Source organism: Cetorhinus maximus, chromosome 4 (genome assembly GCF_964194155.1).
Source record: "Cetorhinus maximus chromosome 4, sCetMax3.hap1.1, whole genome shotgun sequence".
Classification (NCBI taxonomy): domain Eukaryota; kingdom Metazoa; phylum Chordata; class Chondrichthyes; order Lamniformes; family Cetorhinidae; genus Cetorhinus; species Cetorhinus maximus.
In genome coordinates this window covers 179,118,084-179,138,509 of record NC_135882.1, presented here as the reverse complement: position 1 = coordinate 179,138,509, position 20,426 = coordinate 179,118,084, and the positions used below count along the sequence as shown (strand labels likewise).

The window sequence follows — 20,426 nt, the reverse complement described above, 5'->3', positions numbered from 1 at the left end:
ATGAGGTCCTGCGGTCACAGCATTCAATAAAATTCAATAAAAATCTGGAATTAAAAGTCTAATGATGACCATGAAACCATTGTCGATTGTTGTAAAAACTCATCTGGTTCACTAATGTCCTTTAGGGAAGGAAATCTGCCGTCCTTACCCGGTCTGGTCTACATGTGACTCCAGACCCACAGCAATGTGGTTGACTCTGAAATGGCCGAGCCAGACACTCAGTTGTAACAAACCGCTACAAAGTCACAAAAAAGGAATGAAACCAGACGGACCACCCGGCATCAACCTGGGCACTGGAAACAACAACGGTAAACTCAGCCCTGTCGACCCTGCAAAGTCCTCCTTACTAACATCTGGGGGCCAGTGCCAAAATTGGGAGAGCGTCTCACAGACTAGTCAAGAACAGCCTGACATAGTCATCCTCACAGAATCATACCTTACAGATAATGCAATGATTATCTTACAGATAATCTGCCAGACACCACCATCCCCATCCCTGTGCATGTCCTGTCCCACCAGCAGGACAGACCCAGCAGAGGTGGCGGCACAGTGGTATACAGTTGGGAGGGAGTTGCCCTGGGGGTCCTCAACATCAACTCTGAACCCCATGATGTTGCATGGCATCAGGTCAAACATGGGCAAGGAAACCTCCTGCTGATTACCACGTACCGCCCTTCCTCAGCTGATGAATCAGTGCTCCTCCATGTTGAACACCACTTGGAGGAAACACTGAGGGTGGCAAGGGAGCAGAATGTACTCTGGGTGGGGGACTTCAATGCCCATCACCAAGAGTGGCTCAGTGGCACCACTACTGATCGAGCTGGCCGAGTCCTAAAGGACATAGCTGCTAGACTGGGTCTGCGGCAAGTGGTGAGGGAACCAACAAGAGGGAAAAACAAACTTGACCTCATCCTCACCAACCTGCCTGCCGCAGATGCATCTGTCCATGACAGTATCGGTAGGAGTGATGTCTACACAGTTGTTGTGGAGACAAAGTCCTGTCTTCACATTGAGGATACTCTCCATCGTGTTGTGTGGCACTACCACCATGCTAAATGGGATAGATTTCAAACAGATCTAGCAACTCAAGACTGGGCATTCATGAGGCGCTGTGGGCCATCAACAGCAGCAGAATTGTACTCAAACACAACCTGTAACCTCATGGCCCGACATATCCCCCACTCTACCATTACCATCAAGCCAGGGGATCAACCCTGATTCAATGAAGAGTGCAGGAGGGCATGCCAGGAGCAGCACCAGGCATACCTAAAAATGAGGTGTCAACTTGGTGAAGCTACAACACAGGACTACATGTGTGCCAAATAGCATAAGCAGCAAGTGGTAGAGAGAGCTAAGCGATCCCACAACCAATGGATCAGATCTAAGCTCTGCAGTCCTGCCACATCCAGTCGTGGTGGACAATTAAGCAACACACTGGGGGAGGAGGCTCCACAAATATCCCCATCTTCAATGATGGAAGAACCCAGCGCATTAGTGCAAAAGATGAAGCTGAAGCATTTGCTACAATCTTCAGCCAAAAGTGCTGAGTAGATGATCCATCTCGGCCTCCTCCGGAGCTCTCCAGCATCAAAGGTGCCAGTCTTCAGCCAATTTGATACACTCCACGTGATATCAAAAAAGGGCAGAAGGCACTGGATATTGCAAAGGTTATGGGTCTTGACAATATTCCAGCAATAGTACTGAAGGCTTGTGCTCCAGAACTTGCCGCACCCCTAGCCAAACCGTTCCAGCACAACTACAACACTGGCATCAACCCGGCTAAGCAGAAAATTGCCCAGGTATGTCCTGTACACAAAAAAGCAGGACAAATCCAACCCGGCCAATTACCGCCCCATCAGTCTACTCTCGATCATCAGAGAGGTAATGGAAGGGGTCTTCGACAGTGCTATCAAGCAGCACTTGCTTAGCAATAACCTGCTCACTGGTGCCCAGTTTGTGTTTCGCCAGGGCCACTCAGTTCCCGGTTCAAACATGGACAAAAGAGCTGAACTCCCAAGGTGAGGCGACAGTGACTGCCCTTGACATCAAGGCCACATTTGACCAAGTGTGGCATCAAAGAACCTTAGCAAAATTGAAGTCAATGGGAATCAGGGGGAAAACTCTCCGCTGGTTGGGTCATACCTAGCACAAAGGAAGATGGTTGTGGTTGTTGGAGGTCAGTCATCTCAGCTCCAGGACATCACTGCAGGAGTTCCTCAGGGTAGTATCCTTGGCCCAACCATCTTCAGTTGCTTCATCAATGACCTTCCTTCCATCATAAAGTCAGAAGTGGGGATGTTCGCTGATGTTTGCACAATGTTCAGAACCATTCGCGACTCCTCAGATACTGAAGCAGTCCATGTCCAAATGCAGCAAGACCTGGACAATATCCAGGCTTGGGCTGACAAGTGGCAAGTAACATTCGCGCCACACAAGTGTCAGGCAATGACCATCCCCAACAAGAGAGAATCCAATCATCACCCCTTGATGTTCAATGGCATTACCATCACTGAATCCCCCGCTATCAACAACCTGGGGGTTACAAAAACAGAAAATGCTGGAAAAACGTAGCAGGTCTAACAGCATCTGTGGAGAGAAAGGCAGAGCTAACGATTCGAGCCCGTATGACTCTTCTTCAGAGCTTCACCGCTCTCAAGAAGAGCCATACGGACTCGAAACGTTAACTCTGCCTTTCTCTCCACAGATGCTGTTAGACCTGCTGAGTTTTTCCAGCATTTTCTGTTTTTGTTTCAGATTTCCAGCATCCGCAGTATTTTGCTTTTATCCTGTGCAGTTAATATTGGCCAGAAACTGAATTGGACTAGCCATATAAATACTGTAGCTACAAGAGCAGGTCAGAGGCTACAAATTATGCGATGAGTAGCTAACCTTCTGACTCCCCAAAGCCTGTCAACCATCTACAAGGCGCAAGTCAGGAGTGTGATGGAATACTCCTCACTTGCTCCCACAACACTCAAGAAGCTTGACACCATCCAGGACAAAGCAGCCCACTTGACTGGCACCCCATCCACAAACATTCACCCCCTCCAACAAGACGTACAGTAGCAGCATTGTGTACCATCCACGAGATGCACTGTAGGAATTCACCAAGACTCATTAGACAGCACCTTCCAAACCCACGACCACTACCATCTAGAAGGACAAGGGCAGCAGGTAGAGGGGAACACCACCACCTGGAAGTTCCCCTCCAAGCCACTCACCATCCTGACTTGGAAATATATCGCCATTTCTTCACTGTCGCTGGGTCAAAATCCTGTACTCCCTCCCTAACAGCACTGTGGATGTATGTACACCACATGGACTGGCGCAGTTCAAGAAGGCAGCTCACCACCACCTTCTCAAGGGCAACTAGGCATGGGCAATAAATGCTGGCCCAGCCAGCAAAGCCCACATCCTATGAATTAATTTTTTAAAAAAGTTTAGGGAGTTAGGAAAGAAACTAGAAAGCAGAACCTCAAATGTGGTAAACTCAGGATAGTTGCTGGTGCCACGTGCTGGTGAGCAGAGGAATAGGAGGATAACGTAGATTAATGCTTGGCTGGAGGTTTTGTGCAGAAGGGTAGGCTTTAGATTCCATTTGTACCAGTTCGGGGGCAGATGGGGCCTGTACAGGCTATAGGGGTTGCACCTGGACAGACTGAAAACACGTGTCTTTGTGGAGCGGTTTTCTGGGGGTATTGGGACGGGGTTAAACTTGCCTGGCAATCAGATGGGAACGAGGATCTGGCATTAGAAAGGAGAAACAAGATGCATAAAGGATAGCAGGAGGGAGATAACACTAGAATAACAAATAATAAGATATTTGGTGGGGTCAGAGTAAGAAGGAATGCAATAATCATAGAATAGTTACAGCACAGGAGGCCATTCGGCCCTTTGTGTCTGTGCCAGATCACTGCAAAAGTAACCCAGCTAGTTCCATTCCCCTACATTTTCCCCGTAGCCCTGCAAATTCTTTGTCTTCAGATAATGATTCAATTCCTTTTTGAATGCCATGATTGAATCTGCCTCCACCAGACTCTCAGACAGTGCATTCCAGATCCTAACCACTTGCTGTGCAAAAAGCTTCTTCCTCATGTCACCTTTGGCAGTGTCCTCCAGATCTTAACCCTTCTGCAAATAAGACCATAAAAGCATCAGACCATAAGACATAGGAGCAGAAATTAAGCCAATCGGCCCATCGAGTCTGCTCCGCCATTCAATCATGGCTGATAAGTTTCTCAACCCCATTCTCCCGCCTTCTCCCCATAACCTTTGATCCCCTTACCAATCAAGAACCTATCTATCTCGGTCTTAAACACACTCAATGACCTGGCCTCCACAGCCTTCTGTGGCAATGAATTCCCCACCCTCTGGCTAAAGAAGTTTCTCCTCATCTCTGTTCGAAAAGGTCTTCCCTTTACTCTGAGGCTGTGCCCTCGGTCCTAGTCTCTCCTACTAATGGAAATATCTTCCCCACGTCCACTCTATCCAGGCCTTTCAGTATTCTGTAAGTTTCAATCAGATCCCCCCTCATCCTTCTAAACTCCATCGAGTATAGACCCAGAGTCCTCAAACGTTCCTCATATGTTAAGCCTTTCATTCTTGGGATCATTCTCGTGAACCTCCTCTGGACCCTCTCCAGGGCCAGCACATCCTTCTTGAGATATGGGGCCCAAAATTGCTCACAATATTCTAAATGTGGTCTGACCAAAGCCTTATAAAGATTCAGCAGCATATCCCTGCTTTTATATTCTAGTCCTCTCGAAATAAATGCCAACATTGCATTTGCCTTCCTAACTACCGACTCAACCTGCAAGTTAACCTTAAGAGAATCCTGGACTAGGACTCCCAAGTCCCTTTGCACTCCTGATTTCTGAATTCTCTCCCCATTTAGAAAATACTTCTATTCTTCCTACCAAAGTGTATGACCTCACACTTCCGCACGTTGTATTCCATCTGTCACTTCTTTGCCCATTCTCCTAACCTGTCCAAATCCTTCTGCTCCCAATGGGATCAGTTTTGCCCTTCCTGCCCTGTCCAGATCCATCATGAACACCTCTATCAAATTTCATCTCAACCTTCCCCAAGGAGAACAGCCCCAGCTTCTCCAATCCCTTATCCCTGGAACCATTCTCGTGAATCTTCTGCACTCTCCCTAATGCCTTCACATCCTTCCTAAGGTCTGGTAACCATGCTACTGTTTACTCTTCACACAAGGAAGCCGGTCCTAAAAATCATTTCAGTAATAGCTACAAATCAGGAGGTGAACGAGGAGAACGGAACTTGCACAGGAACAGGAGACTGAGCACATCCTGAGTGGGGCACAGCCAGAGTGGGTATACGGAATTTGGTGCAAAGCGGGAATTCGGTGCACAAGGGACGAGGTGCTCTTTGCATTTTTTCCTTGCTATCCAACTGTTTAAATCTTCAGAGCGTGCTGCAGCAGGAGAGGCTACAAGGGAAAGGAATCACTGGTAAATAGTGGGTAAGGTATTTATTACTTTAATTGCTTATAATTTAAGGTCTTTTTGTGGTTTACAGTTTGTATACTCTACAAAAACAAGGATCAGTAAAGAAGGGCCCTACAGTAATTGATTTAAAAGGTTTAATTTCAAGGGATAAGTCATGGCAGGAGAGCTCAAAGCCGTGGTGTGCTCCTCGTGCTCCATGTGGGAAGCCGGGAACATTTCCAGTGCCCGAGACCAGCATGTGTGCAGGAAGTGTGTCCAGCTGCAGCTCCTGGAAGCTCGGCTTTCAGAGCTGGAACGGCGGCTGGGGACACTGTGGAGCATCCGCGAGTCTGAGAGCATCGTGGATAGCACGTTTAGAGAGGTGGTCACACCGCAGATGAAGGGACTTGAGGAAGGAAGGGAATGGGTGACAACCAGGCAGTCCAAGAGAAACAGGCAGGTAGTTCAGAAGTCCCCTGGGGTCCCGCTCGCAAATCGGTATTCCATTTTGGAGGCTGATGAGGGCGCTGGTTCCTCCAGGGAGTGCAGACAGAGCCAAGCTTCTGGCACCACAAGCAGCCTGTCTGTTCAGGAGGGGAAGAAGGGAGGAAGAGCAATAGTAATAGGGGATTCTATAGTCAGGGGAACAGATAAGTGCTACTGTGGCCGTCAACGTAACTCCAGGATGGTATGTTGCCTCCCTGGTGCCAGGGTCCGGGATGTCACTGAACGGCTGCAAGGTATCCTGAAGGGCGAGGGTGATAAGGCAGAGGTCATGGTACATGTTGGTACCAATGACATAGTTAGAAAGAGGGATGAGGTCTTGCATCAAGAATTCAGGGAGTTAGGCAGTAGACTAAAAAGCAAGACCCCTCGGGTTGTAATCTCTGGATTACTCCCAGTGCCACATGCTAGTGAGCTAAGAAATAGGAGAATAGCGCAGATGAATACGTGGCTTAAGTGTTGGTGCAGGAGGGAGGGTTTTAGATTCCTGGATCACTGGGACCGTTTCTGGGGAAGGTGGGACATGTACAAGCAGGAACTACATCTGAACCAGAGTGGGACTAACATCCTTGCGGGCGGGTTTGCTAGTGCTGTTGGGAGGAGTTTAAACTAATTCGGCAGGGGGAGAGGACACAGAATGTTAGCAGAATAGGAAACCATCATAATATAGTAAAACAATCAAGTCAGAGAGAGTACAGCTGCAATAAGTTTCAAGGGAGTAAGGCAAGGCTGGATGGCCTCTACTTTAATGCCAGGAGTATTACAGGTAAAACGGATGAGTTAAGGGTAAGGATTGACATGTGGAATTGTGATATAGTAGCCATCACTGAGATGTGGTTGAGGGAAGGGCAGGATTGGCAGCTCAACATTCCGGGATATAGAATCTTCAGGCGAGACAGGGGAGGGGGTAAAAGTTGCATTGTTAGTTAAGGAGTCAGTTACTGCAGTAAGGAAAGATGATATCTTAGAGGGGTCATCGAATGAAGCTTTGTGGGTAGAGTTTAGGAATAAAAAAGGTGCAACCAGATTATTAGGTGTTTATTATAGACTCCCAGATAGTCAGCAGGAAATTAAGGAGCAATTATGTGCACAATTTGTGGAGGTGTGTAAAAACAATAACGATTAGGGTATTTATATTAGGTGATTTCAACTTTCCCAACATTAATTGGGATAGACATAGTGTTAAGGGCTTGGATGGAGTGGATTTCTTGAAATGTGTACAGGAGAACTTTTTAGGTCAATATGTAGAGGATCCAACAAGGGACGGTGCAGTGCTGGACCTAATTCTGGGGAATGAAACTGGACAGGTGGCTGAGGTGGTGGTGGGCGAGTATTTTAGCGATAGCGAATACAACATGGTACAGTTCAAAAGTATAAACAAAAAACTGCGGATGCTGGAAATCCAAAACAAAAGCAGAAACAGAAATAACTGGAAAAACTCAGCAGGTCTGGCAGCATCGGCGGAGATGAGCACAGTTGACGTTTCGAGCACATTCCTTTAGATAATATCGCCACCTTAAACACCTCTTTGTTCTTTTGTCTGTGACATCTTTTGGTTATCTCCTCCTATCACCGGCTGCTTGTCCCAACACCCCCCCACACCCCCAAACCAGCTTATAGTTCATCCCTTTCCTATTTTTACTTAGTTCTGTTGAAGGCTCATGAGGACTCAAAACGTCAACTATGCTCTTCTCCGCCGATGCTGCCAGACCTGCTGAGTTTTTCCAGGTATTTCTGTTTCTGTTTTTGTTTTGGTACAGTTCAAATTTGTTATGGACAAAGAAATCAACAAGTTGCAAAAAAATGTTTTGGAATTGGGGAGAGTGGATTTTAGTAAAATAAGGCAGGATCTGGCCAAGGTAGACTGGGAACAGTTACTTGTGGGGAAATCTACAAAGGAACAGTGGGGGGTGTTCAAAAAGGAAATGGGGAGGGTACAGGTTCAACATGTTCCCTCTAGGGTGATAGGAAGGAGTAACAAGCCCACAGAACCATGGATGACCAGAGATATTCAGCTTACGATGAGAAGGAAAAGAGAGGCTTTTAGCAGGTACAAGGGAAGCAAATCAGCAGAGGCATTAGTGGAGTACAGTAAGTGCAGGGTGGAGCTTAAGAAAGCAATTAGGAGAGCAAAGAGGGAATATGAGAAAGCTCTGGCTGGTAAAAGTAGGGAAAATCCCAAGATATTCTATAGCTGTATCAATGGGAAGAGGATAACCAGGGAAAGAGTAGGGCCCATAAGGGACCAAGGGGGCAATCTATGGGTGGAGCCAGAGGACATCGCTAGAGTGTTGAATTAATACTTCATATGGGTCTTCACCCAAGAGAATGAGGATGAAGGTATCGAACTCGGGGAGAGAGACTGCGAGGTTCTTAAGCAAATTGATATAGGGAGTGACCAGTTATTGGTGGTGTTGGCAGACTTAAAAGTGGATAAATCTCCAGGTCTGGATGATTTGTGTCCCAGACTGCTGAGGGAGGCAAGGAAGGAGATCACAGGGGCTCTGACCCAAATTTTTAACTCCTCTCTGGTCACGGGGGAGGTGCCAGAAGACTGGAGAACAGCTAATGTGGTTCCACTATTTAAGAAGGGTTGTAGAGATAAGCCAGGGAACTACAGGCCAGTGAGTCTCACGTCAGTGGTAGGGAAACTATTGGAGAAAGTTCTGAAGGAGAGTATCCATCTCCACTTGGAGAGGCAAGGTTTGATCAGGGATAGTCAGCATGGCTTTGTCAGAGGGAGGTCATGCCTAACAAATTTGATTGAATTTTTTGAGGAGGTGACCAGGTGTGTAGATGAGGGTAGTGCAGTTGATGTAATTTATATGGATTTCAGCAAAGCCTTTGACAAGGTCCCACATGGGAGACTTATAAAGAAGGCAAAGGAACATGGGATACAGGGTAATTTGATAAGGTGGATTCAAAATTGGCTTAGTTGTAGGAAACAGAGGGTGATGGCAGAAGGATGCTTTAGTGACTGGAAGCCAGTGTCCAGTGGTGTACCACAGGGATCTGTGCTCGATCCCCTATTATTTGTCATTTATGTAAACGACATAGATGACTATTTGGGGATAGGATTAGTAAGTTTGCGGATGACACAAAGATTAGCTGGGTGGTTAACAATGAGGTTGAGTGTCTTGGGCTACAGGAAGATATAGACAGGATGGTCAAATGTGCAGATAAGTGGCAGATGGAATTTAATCCTGAAAAGTGTGAGGTGATACACTTTGGAAGGAGTAATTTGACAAGAAAGTATTCAATGAACGGCATGGCACTAGGAAGTTCTGAGGAACAAAGGGACCTTGGTGTATGTGTCCATAGATCTCTGAAGGCAGAGGGGCATGTTAGTGGGGTGGTGAAAAAGGCATATGGGACACTTGCCTTTATCAATCGAGGCATAGATTACAAAAGTAGGGAGGTCATGTTGGAGTTGTATAGAACCTTGATGAGGCCACAGCTGGAGTACTGTGTGCAGTTCTGGTCGCCACATTATAGGAAGGATGTGATTGCACTGGAGGGGGTGCAGAGGAGATTCACCAGGATCTTGCCTGGGATGAAACATTTAAGTTACGAAGAGAGGTTGGATAGATTTGGGTTGTTTTCATTGGAGCAGAGAAGACGGAGGGATGACCTGATCGAAGGGTACAAGATTATGAGGGGCATGGACAGGGTGGATAGAGAGCAGCTGTTCCCTTTAGTTGAAGGGTCAGTCACGAGGGGACATAAGTTCAAGTTGAGGGGCAGGAGGTTTAGGGGGGATGTGAGGAAAAACTTTTTTACCCAGAGGGTGGTGACAGTCTGGAATGCACTGCCTGGGAGGGTGGTGGAGGCGGGTTGCCTCACATCCTTTAAAAAGTACCTGGATGAGCACTTGGCACGTCATAACATTCAAGGCTATAGGCCAAGTGCTGGTAAATGGGATTAGGTAGGTAGGTCAGGTTTTTCTCACATGTCGGTGCAGACTCGATGGGCCGAAGGGCCTCTTCTGCACTGTGATTCTGTGGTGAAATTGAAATTGCTAGTGAAATGGCACCGAGCAAATTGATGGAGCTGGGGGCTGGCAAGTCTCCGGGTCCCGACTGACTACATCCTTGGGTCTTAAAAGAGGTGGTTAATGAGGTAGTCATTATGCGCTGGTGTTAATGTTCCAAAATTCGCTAGATTCTGGAAAGGTTCCATCAGATTGGGAGGGAGGCAGAAACAGGACATTATAGGCCAGTTAGCTTGACGTCTGTCATGGGGAAGTTATTAGAATCGGTCATTAAGGAGGTTATAGCTGGGCACTTAGAAGAGCTCAAGGCAATTGGGAAGAGTCAGCATGGTTTTGTGAAAGGAAAATCATATTTTACCAATTTATTGGAGTTTTTAGAAGGAGTAACATGTGCAGTGGATAAAGGGGAGCCTGTAGAAGTATTGCACTTGGATCTCCAGAAGGCATTTGATAAGGTGCCACATAAAGATTATTACAGAAAATAAAAGCGCATGGTGTAGTGGGTAACATATTAGCAAGGATAGAAGATTGGCTGGTTGGCAGAAAGCAGAGAGTGTGCATAAATGGGTCTTTGTCTGATTGGCAGGATGTGACGAGTGGAGTCCCATAGGGGTCTGTTCTGGGGCCTCAACTTTTTATGATTTACAACAATGACTTAGATAAGCGGTGTGAAGACATGGTAGCTAAATTTGCAGATGACACAAAGGCAGGTAGAAAAGTATGTTGTGAAGAGGACATGAGGAGGTTACAGATGGGCAAAGATCTAGAAAATGGAGTTTAATATGGAAAATGTGAAGTTGTTCACTTTGGCAGGAAGAACAAAAAAGCAGAGTATTATTTAAATGCAGAACGGCTGCATAATTCTGAGGTACAGAAGGATCTAGGCGTTCTAGTACATGAATCATAAAAAGTTAGTATGCAGGCACAGCAAATAATTAAGAAGGCTAATGGAATGCTGTCCTTTATTACGAGAGAGATTGAACATAAAAGTAAGGACGTTAGGCTTCAGTTCTCCAGGGCATTGATGAGACCACATCTCGAATACTGTGTGCAGTTTTGGTCTCCTTTTTTAAGGAAGGATGTAAATGCATTGGAGGCGGTTCATTGAAGGTTTACTAGATTGATACCTGGAGTGAGTGGGTTGTCTTATGAGGAAAGGTTGGACAGACTGGGCTTGTTTCCACTGGAGTTTAGAAGAGTGAGGGGTGATTTGATTGAAGTATACAAGATCCTGAACGGCCTTGACAAGGTGGACGTGGAAAGGATGTTTCCTCTTGTGGGTGAGTCCAGAACTAGGGGGCAGTGTTTTAAAATTAGGGGCCCCCCTTTAGGAGAGAGATGAGGAGAATTTTTTTCTCTCAGAGGGTTGTGCAACTTTGGAACTCTCTGCCTCAGAAGGTGATGGAGGCAGGGTCATTGAATGTTTTTAAGGCAGAGGTAGATAAATTCTTGTTAAGCAAAGGAATCAAAGGTTATCAGGGTTAGGTGGGAATGTGGAAATCCAAACACAAGATCAGTCATGACCTTATTGCATGGCGGAGCAGGCTTGAGGGGCCGAATGGCCCACTCCTGTTCTTATTTCTTATGTTCTTGATCACATTTACCTGCCCTGCTCCCATGTCCTTTTATCTCCATTTAAATCTAATCATGAATGGTGATTCTATTTCTCTCTCAAACACCATCCCAGAAGTGAATTCCACTGCCTCACAAATCCCATGTGGACAGGTTCCTCTTGTTCTCTCTTCTTCACTTCTTATGTTTAATATTCCATCTGTGGTCCCTATAAGGTATATGGGGCAAAGGGGAGTATATGGAGTTAGGTTGCAGCTCAAACATGATCTCATTGACTGATGGAACAGGCTTGAGCGGCTAATCGGCCACCTCCTCTTGTAAAAACAGAAAATGCTGGAAATGTCTTTCAACAGCTAGGAAACATTTTCAATTTGAAACGTTAGCTCAGTTTCTCTGCCCAGGTGCCCCCTGATCTGCTAAGAGTTCCAGCATTTCTGTTTTTATTTCAGATTTTCAGTATCTGAAATATTTTGCTTCTGGCCTAATCCTGTTCCTAAGTTCCCTCATCCTAGACCCTTCAACTATTGAAAATGTAGTTTCATAATCATTTCATAATTTTAAACACTTCTGTGGGAGTACTGTATTATGAGCGGCACCTTTCAAGTGTAAATGTTAAAACTGAGGTCCTGTCTGCTTGTTCAAGTAGATATAAAAGATGCAATGTCACCATTGGGAGAAGAGCAGTAGGTGCTCCCTTGATGCCCTTACCAACTCCCTCAACGTCATCATTAAAAACTGCTTTATTTATTTGGAAGCTAATATGAGGTGAAGCAACTGAGCTTTACAAAATTCTCAAAGCATCTGGGCAAATTGTCCCTGGTGTTGGAAGATTCAATTTCTAAGGACTACAAATAAAATGAAATTTGGAATAAGGCAAGTATACAAATTTTTCACCTAAAGGGTTAGTACATAAGAAACAGGAATAGGAGTCGGCCATTCAGCCCTTCGAGCCTGCTCCATCATTCAGTGAGATCATGGTTGATTTTCTACTTCAACATAATTTTCCTGCACTACCCCCATATTGCTTGATGTTTTTAATATGTAGAAATCTATCGACCTCTGTCTTGAACATAGTCAATGACTGAGGCAGAGAATTCCAAAGATATGCAACTAATAGAATATTTCACCTGGGAAAAACATTAAATCTGAATGAATAATTGAGGCAATGAGTGAGATTCTGGAGAGAAAAAATTGAAAGATATCTTAATAGGCAGGTGGGGTTTGGTTAAATCCTTGGATCTCTCCTTGGTCCTCTTCTATTTCTCATCTACATTCTGCCCCTCGGTGACATCATCCGAGGCACAGTGTTAGTTTTCACATGTACACTGTCGACACCCAGCTCTACTTCACTAACACCTCTCTCAGCTCCTCCACTGTTGAAAAATTATCAGGCTGGATGAGCAGAAAATTCCTCAAATTAACTATTTTTAAAATTCATTCATGGGTTATGGGTGTTGCTGGCTGGGCCAGCATTTATTGCCCCTCCCTAGTTGCCCTTCAGAAGGTGGTGGTGAGCTGCCTTCTTGAACCTCTGCAGTCCATGTGGTGTAGGGTACATCCACAGTGCTGTTGGGGAGGGAATTCAAGGGTGTTGACCCAGCCATAGTGAAGGAACGGCGATATATTGCCAAGTCAGGATGGTGAGTGACTTGGAAGGAAACTTCCAGTTGGTGGTATTCCCATTCCCTTCTAGATGATAGAGGTCGTGGGTTTAGAAGGTGGTTTCAAAGGAGCACTGGTGAGTTACGGCAGTGCACCTTGAAGATGCTAGAAACTAATGCAACTGTGCATTGGTGGCGGAGAGGGTGAATGTTTGTGGATGGGGTGCCAAGCAAGCGGACTACTTTGTCCTGGATGGCGTCAAGTTTCTTGAGTGTTCTCGTGTGGCACGAATGTCACTTGCCACATGTCAGCCCAAGCCTGGATATTGTCCAGGTCTTGCTGCATTTGGACATGAACTGCTTCAGTATCTGAGGAGTCGCGAATGGTGCTGAACATTGTGCAACCATCAGCGAACATCTCCACTTCTGACCTTGTGATGGGAGGAAGGCCATTGATGAAGCAGCTGAAGATGGTTGGGCTGAGGACAATACCCTGAGGAATTCCTGCAGTGATGCCCTGGAGCTGAGATGATTGACCTCCAACAACCACAACCAGCAAAGAGTTTTCCCTCTGATTCCCACTGACTCCAGTTTTGCTAGGGCTCCTTGATGCCACACTCTGTCAAATGTGGCCTTGATGTCAAGGGCAGTCACTCTCACCTTGTCTCTGGAGTTCAGCTATTTTGTCCAAGTTTGGACCAAGGCTGTAATGAGGTCAAAAGCTGAGTTACCCTGGCGGAAGCCAAACTGAGCATCAGTGAGCAAGTTATTACTAAGCAAGTGCCACTTGATAGCAGTATTGATGATCCCTTCCATTATTTTACTGATGATCGAGAGACTGATGGGGCAGTAATTAGCCGGGTTGGATTTGTCCTGCTTTTTCTGTACAGGACACACCTGGCAATTTTACACATTGCTGGGTAGATGCCCATGTTGTAGCTGTATTGGAACAGCTTGGCTAGGGCAAGTCCAGGAGCACAAGTCTTCAGTACTATTGCCAGGATATTGTCAGGGCCCATAGCCTCTGCAGTATCTAGTGCCTTCAGTCGTTTCCTGATATCACATGGAGTGAACTAAATTGGCTAAAGACTGGCATATGTGATGCTGTGGACATCTGGAGGAGGCCAAGATGGACCATTCACTCAGCACTTCTGGCTGATGCAAATGCTTCAGCCTTATCTTTTACACTGATGTGTTGGGTTCCTCCATCATTGAGGATGGGGATATTTGTGGAGCCTCCTCCTCCAGTGAGTTGCTTAATTGTCCACCACCATTCGCAACCAGATGTGGCAGGACTGCAGTGCTTAGATCTGATCCATTGGTTTTGGAATCGCTTATCTCATCACTTGCTGCTACTACTGTTTGGCATGCAAGTAGTCCTGTGTTGTAGCTTCACCAGGCTGATACCACATTTTTAGGTATGCCAGGTGCTGCTCTTGGCATGACCTCCTGCACTCTTCATTGAACAAGGTTGATCCACTGGCTTGGTGGTAATGGTAGAGTGGGGGATATGCTGGTTCATGAGGTTACAGATTGTGTTCAAGTACAATTCTGCTGCTACTGAAGGCCCACTTCGCCTCATGGATGCTCAGTCTTGAGCTGCCAGGTCTGTTAAAAATCGATCTCATTTAGCACGATGGTAGTGCCACACACACAATGGAGGGTATCCTCAATGAGAAGGCTTCACAACCACTGTGTAGATGTCACTCCTACCGATACTGTCATGGACAGATGCATCTGCGGCAGGCAGGTTGGTGAGGATGAGGTCAAGTATGTTTTTCCCTCTTGTTGATTCACCCACCACCTGCTGCAGACCCAGTCTAGCAGCTATGTCCTTTAGGACTCGGCCAGCTCGATCAGTAGTGGTGCTACCGAATCACTCTTGGTGATGGACATTGAAATCCCCCACCCAGAGTACATTCTGTGCCCTTGCCGCCCTCAGTGCTTCCTCCAAGTGGTGTTCAACATGGAAGAGCACTGATTCATCAGCTGGGTGGGGGGGGGGGAGGGGGGGGGGCGGGTGGGTGTGTGTGTGTGTGTGTGTGTGTGAGTGGTATGTCGGTATGCGGTAGACAGCAGGAGGTTTTCTTGCACATGTCTGACCTGAAGCCAATGAGATTTCATGGGGCGTGGAGTCGATGTTGAGGACTCCCAGGGCAACTCCCTCCCGACTGTTTACCGCCATGCCCCCACCTCTGCTGGGTCTGTCCTGCTGGTGGAACAGGACGTACCCAAGAATGGTAATGGTGGTGTCTGGAACATGAGCTGTAAGGTATGATTCCATGAGTATGACTACGTCAGGCTGTTGTTTGATTAATCTGTGAGATAGCTCTCCCAATTTTGGCACTAGCTCCCAGTAAGGAGGGCTTTACAGGGTCGACAGGGCTTAGTTTGCCATTGTCATTTCAGGTGCCTACATCAATGCCAGGTGGTCTGTCTGGTTTCATTTCCTACCGACGTTTTAGCGGTTTGATACAACTGAGTGGCTTGCTAGGCCATTCCAGAGGGCATTTAAGAGTCAAATACATTGCTGCGGGTCTGGAATTGTGGAAACAGCTGCTCCCTATCCACCCTGTCCATGCCCCTCATAATCTTGTAATCTCGATCAGGTCGCCCCTCAGTCTTCTCTGCTCCAACAAAAACAACCCAAGTCTACCCAACCTCTCTTCATAACTTAAATGTTTCATCCCAGGCAACATCCTGGTGAATCTCCTCTGCACCCCCTCCAGTGCAATCACATCCTTCCTATAATGTGACGACCAGAACTGCACACAGTACTCCAGCTGTGGCCTCACCAAGGTTCTATACAAATCCAACGTGACCTCCCTACTTTTGTAATCTGCTGCTGAAACCCTTAACCAAGCCATCGTAACCTCCAGACTCAACTATTCCAATGCACTAAGATAAAAGCAAAAAACTGCGGATGCTGGAAACCCAAAACAAAAATAAAAATACCTGGAAAAACTCAGCAGGTCTGGCAGCATCTGTGGAGAGGAACACAGTTAACGTTTCGAGACCGTATGACTCTTCAACAGAAGAGTTGAGGAGTCATACGGACTCGAAACGTTAACTGTGTTCCTCTCCGCAGATGCTGCCAGACCTGCTGAGTTTTTCCAGGTACTTTTATTCCAATGCACTCCTGGCTGGTCTCCCGCATTCCACCCTCTGTAAACTTGTGGTCATCCAAAGCTCTGCTGCCCGTGTCTTAACTCGTTCCCCTATCACCCTGTGCTCGCTGACCCACATTGGCTCCCGTTCAAGCAGCATCATGATGGTAAAATTCTCATCCTTGTTTTCAAAACTCTCCCTGGCCTCGCCCCTCCCTCTCTCTGTCATCTCTGGGATATCTGGGCTCCTCTAATTCTGGCCCCCTAACATAAGAAATAGGAGCAGGAGTGAATCATACAGCCATGGAGGCTGCTCTGGCATTCAATACCATCATGGCTAATCTTCTGCCCCAACTCCACTTTCCTGCCCATTCCTCATACCACTTAATTCCCCCAGAGAACAAAAATCTGTCTATCCCAGCCTTAAACCTATTCAATGATGGAGCTTTACAACCCTCTGGGGTAGAGAATTACAAAGATTCACAATCCTTTGAGAGAAGAGATTTCTCCTCATCTCAGTCCTAAATGCTCGGCCCTTTATCCCGAGACTGTGCCCCCGTGTATTAGATTCCCCCAGCTAGGGGAAACCGTGCCTACCTTGTGAAACCTCCCCAATTTCTTGTATGTTTCAATGAGATCACCTCTCAAATACCCTCCCTCCACCTCTCCGCCTCACTTTCTTCCTTTAAGACACTCTTTAAAACCTTCTGGTCATCTGACCTAATATTCCTTAATTGGCTTGGTGTCGTACATTGTGTTACAATGCTCCTATGAAGTACCTTGAATGTTTTGTTATGTTAAAGGTGCCCCATAAATATAAATCGTTGTTGTTGTGGTATATGGGTAGTAGGTGGGATTGAGGGATGTGGGGAGAAGGCGAGCAGGTGGGGCTGAGGAATATAGAGGGAGGGGGGGGAAATGGGATTCAGGGATAGAGCAAAAGATTGGGTTAAAGGATATGAGGAGAGGGTAGGTACATGAGATGCAGAGAAAAGAGGAGACGATGGGTAGTGGGGCTGAAGAATTTACCGAGATTGGGGTAGTGGAGCTGAGGGATTTACTATGATTGGGGTATTGGGGTTGAGGGATTTACTATGATAGGGGTAGGTGGGTCTGATCTACAAACAGACAAGGAACTGGGCCTAATCTGTTTTTCTTATTCCTAAACTGTCTTCCTGTTTAACAGAAACCACTCCCACCTTAAACTTTGATACAAGTAGAACAAAGTGTTTCTGTCCCACTGAACCCCTCACATTCCTTCCTGATCCACACATTGCAATCATTCCTAACACAGGGCTGCTCAGCATTAACAGAGAGACACCCCTTCGCACTTATCTTACAACCATTAGCAAGCTTCAGTAGCATTCTGGGTCAGAAAGCTGTGATTGCATCACCACTGCAGTCTATAATCTAGGCTGATATACTGCAGCAACCTAAGGCCCCGTCTCCCATTCAGGTGCATGTAAAACTTCCAAGATGAGCATGGTGAGATTTTTTTTATTCATTTACGGGATATAGGCATTGCTGGCTAAGCTAGCATTTATTGCCCATCCCTAATTGCCCTTGAGAAGGTGGTGGTGAGCTGCCTTCTTGAGCTGCTGCAGTCCATGTGGTGTAGGTACACCCACAGCCTGACAGTGAAGGAATGGTGATATATTTCCAAGTCAGGATGGTGAGTGACTTGGAGGGGGGCTCCCAGGTGGTCGTGTTCCCATGTCTCTGCTGCCCTTGTCCTTCTAGTTGGTAGCAGCTGTGGGTTTGGAAGGTGCTGCCTAAGGAACCTTGGTGAGTTCCTGCAGTGCATCTTGTAGTTGGTACACACTGCTGCCACTGGGTTTCAGTGGTGGAGGGAGTGAATGTTGGTGGATGTGGTGCCAATCAAGCGGGCTGCTTTGTCCTGGATGGTGTCAAGCTTCTTGAGTGTTATGGGAGCTGCACTCATCCAGGCAAGTGGGGAGTATTCCATCACACTCTTGACTTGTGCCTTGTAGATGGTGGACAGGGTTGGGGAGTCAGGAGGTGAGTTACTTGCTGCAGGATTCCCAGCCTCTGACCTGCTCTTGCAGCCACAGTATTTATATATCTCCCAGAGATTCATCCCTCGACCAACGCCACCAAGCTCAGATTAAGTGGCCAGGCTGCTGTTTGTGGGGTTTTGTATAACAATGTCTGCACTTCACAACTTATTCACTGTATGTGAAGCACTGTGGGACATCCCAAGAGATGTGTAAGATGCTGTATACATGCAAGTTCCTTGGAAATACACCCCTTATCACACAAGTTGTACCACAGTCTTACATTTTGCCAATTAGAGAATTATGGGCTTTAGCATATCAAACTATCTAATATTTGTTCTAATTGCATACTAAATTATATACTATAACCACAGCTGTGTTCTTAGTCATGCTTGTTAAATTAATAACCCATTAATATTTGCTAATTATCCCAAGGTAACGGATAAGCAGAACGACAGTATAACATGAAAACCTATATTAATACCGATGTATCCTCATCTCAGTTACCGTTCCTGTACAGGGGACAGCATTAACTTTCAAATGCATCCCATCAAACATGTCACCCTTTCCCTATGGTACTGAACAACAACCTGCAATCAGATTATGCTTTTAACATAGTAAAACGTTACAAGGTGCTTGACAGAAGCAATTATTAGACAAAATTAGACTGAGCCACATAAAGAGATATTAAGGCAGGTAATCAAAAGGTTGACCTAAGAGGTAGGTTTTAAGGACTTTCTTAAAGGAGGAGAGATAGATAGAGAGGTTGAGGGAGGGAATGCCACAGCATGACTGCTAATGGTGGGACGAAGGAAATGTGAGATACATTAATGGCCAGAATTGTGGGACTGCAGAGCTATCGCAGGTTGTGGGCTGGAGTTTGTTCTTGAAACAACAGTTTTAGAAATCCACAGGAGAAATGGATACCTATTCACCAGTGCTTGAACATTTATTGAGAGAAAACAATTCCGGTTCAATGGGCAGCACTCCCGTCTTGTCATAATAAGATTGTACATTCAAGTCCTGCTTCAGAAATTTCAGTCCATTATCCACACTGACACCACAGTGCAGTACTAAGGGAGTATTACATAATAACAGTGACTACACTTCAAGCTGTAAAGCGCTTTGGGATGTTCTGAGACTGTGAAAGGAACATTGAATGTAAGACTTCCTTAGTTTTATAAATCTCAACTATTATCTTGAGTGAACATGTAATTAGAGGGTTAAGTTTTAGAGACTGTATCACCCCTAGCAGACTGCATCCCGGTATTCCCTTCACTGTTAGCTATACTGACCGTAAACCGTTCTCAAGCTGTGTCTGTACCATGTAGTTAACTGCATTGGAGATTTAAGGAGAAACAATCAGTGAGATGATGATTCACAGCCAGTTTTAATGCTTGGACTCTGACCAACTGATACTTAAGATTCAAACCTACCACAATAAGTTGTGATTTGTGAAAAGAGGAATCCACCTGTTTGTGAGAGTGTGTAAATACTTACCAGTGAGACAGGCAAGTGACTGACAGTACAATAGTTCCACCTACTGGAATTCAATGGAAAACCAAACAACAGCACTTCACATGCAACATTCTTGAAGGAATAGCAGAGACTAAGAGATTCATGAATTCTAGCTCTCAAGTAATTAAATTGCTGAGGTGAGGAAAAAGAGGGAAATAAACACTGATGAAGGGACATAACATTCCATTAAAACAGAAGACAAAAAATTGAGCAATTTGTACTTATCCACTGAGTCACTCTATCCCAGACATAACTTCATTGTATAATATCATTTGCACATCACATTGTTATGATGTTTAAATAAGATCAATCCATCACTGAAGGTTTGTTAAGAGTCTCCACACATTTGTAAATGGTTCTGCAACATTCTCATTTCCCTCAAGCCTTTCGCAGCAAGCTCTGAACGTGATGTATTTGTGCAGTACAATGACATTGGTCAGAAACCTGGTGAAAAGGGGTCTGGGACAGAAGTCTAAGTTACGTCAGGCATGCTGGCTGAGCTCCCATCTCCTAATCCTGGACACAGAGTCCCACTCTAATAAATATAGGAGACAGGGTTTTCACAACCCACCACAACTCTGGCCATTGTCAGAAAGGCAACTTCTTTATGTGTTTATCGTTGAAGCTGTTATAATCTGTCTGGTACATCGCGAGCTTCAGCAGTTTCC

The 20,426-nt window shown here is 45.9% G+C and overlaps 1 protein-coding gene across 5 annotated transcripts in view; it reads right to left on the bottom strand.

The window, feature by feature from the left end:
• The window catches only part of LOC144680067 (arf-GAP with GTPase, ANK repeat and PH domain-containing protein 3-like), a 708,867-nt gene that overhangs the window by 240,152 nt on the left and 448,289 nt on the right, over positions 1 to 20,426 (bottom strand). The gene's annotated exons all lie outside the window — the stretch shown is intronic.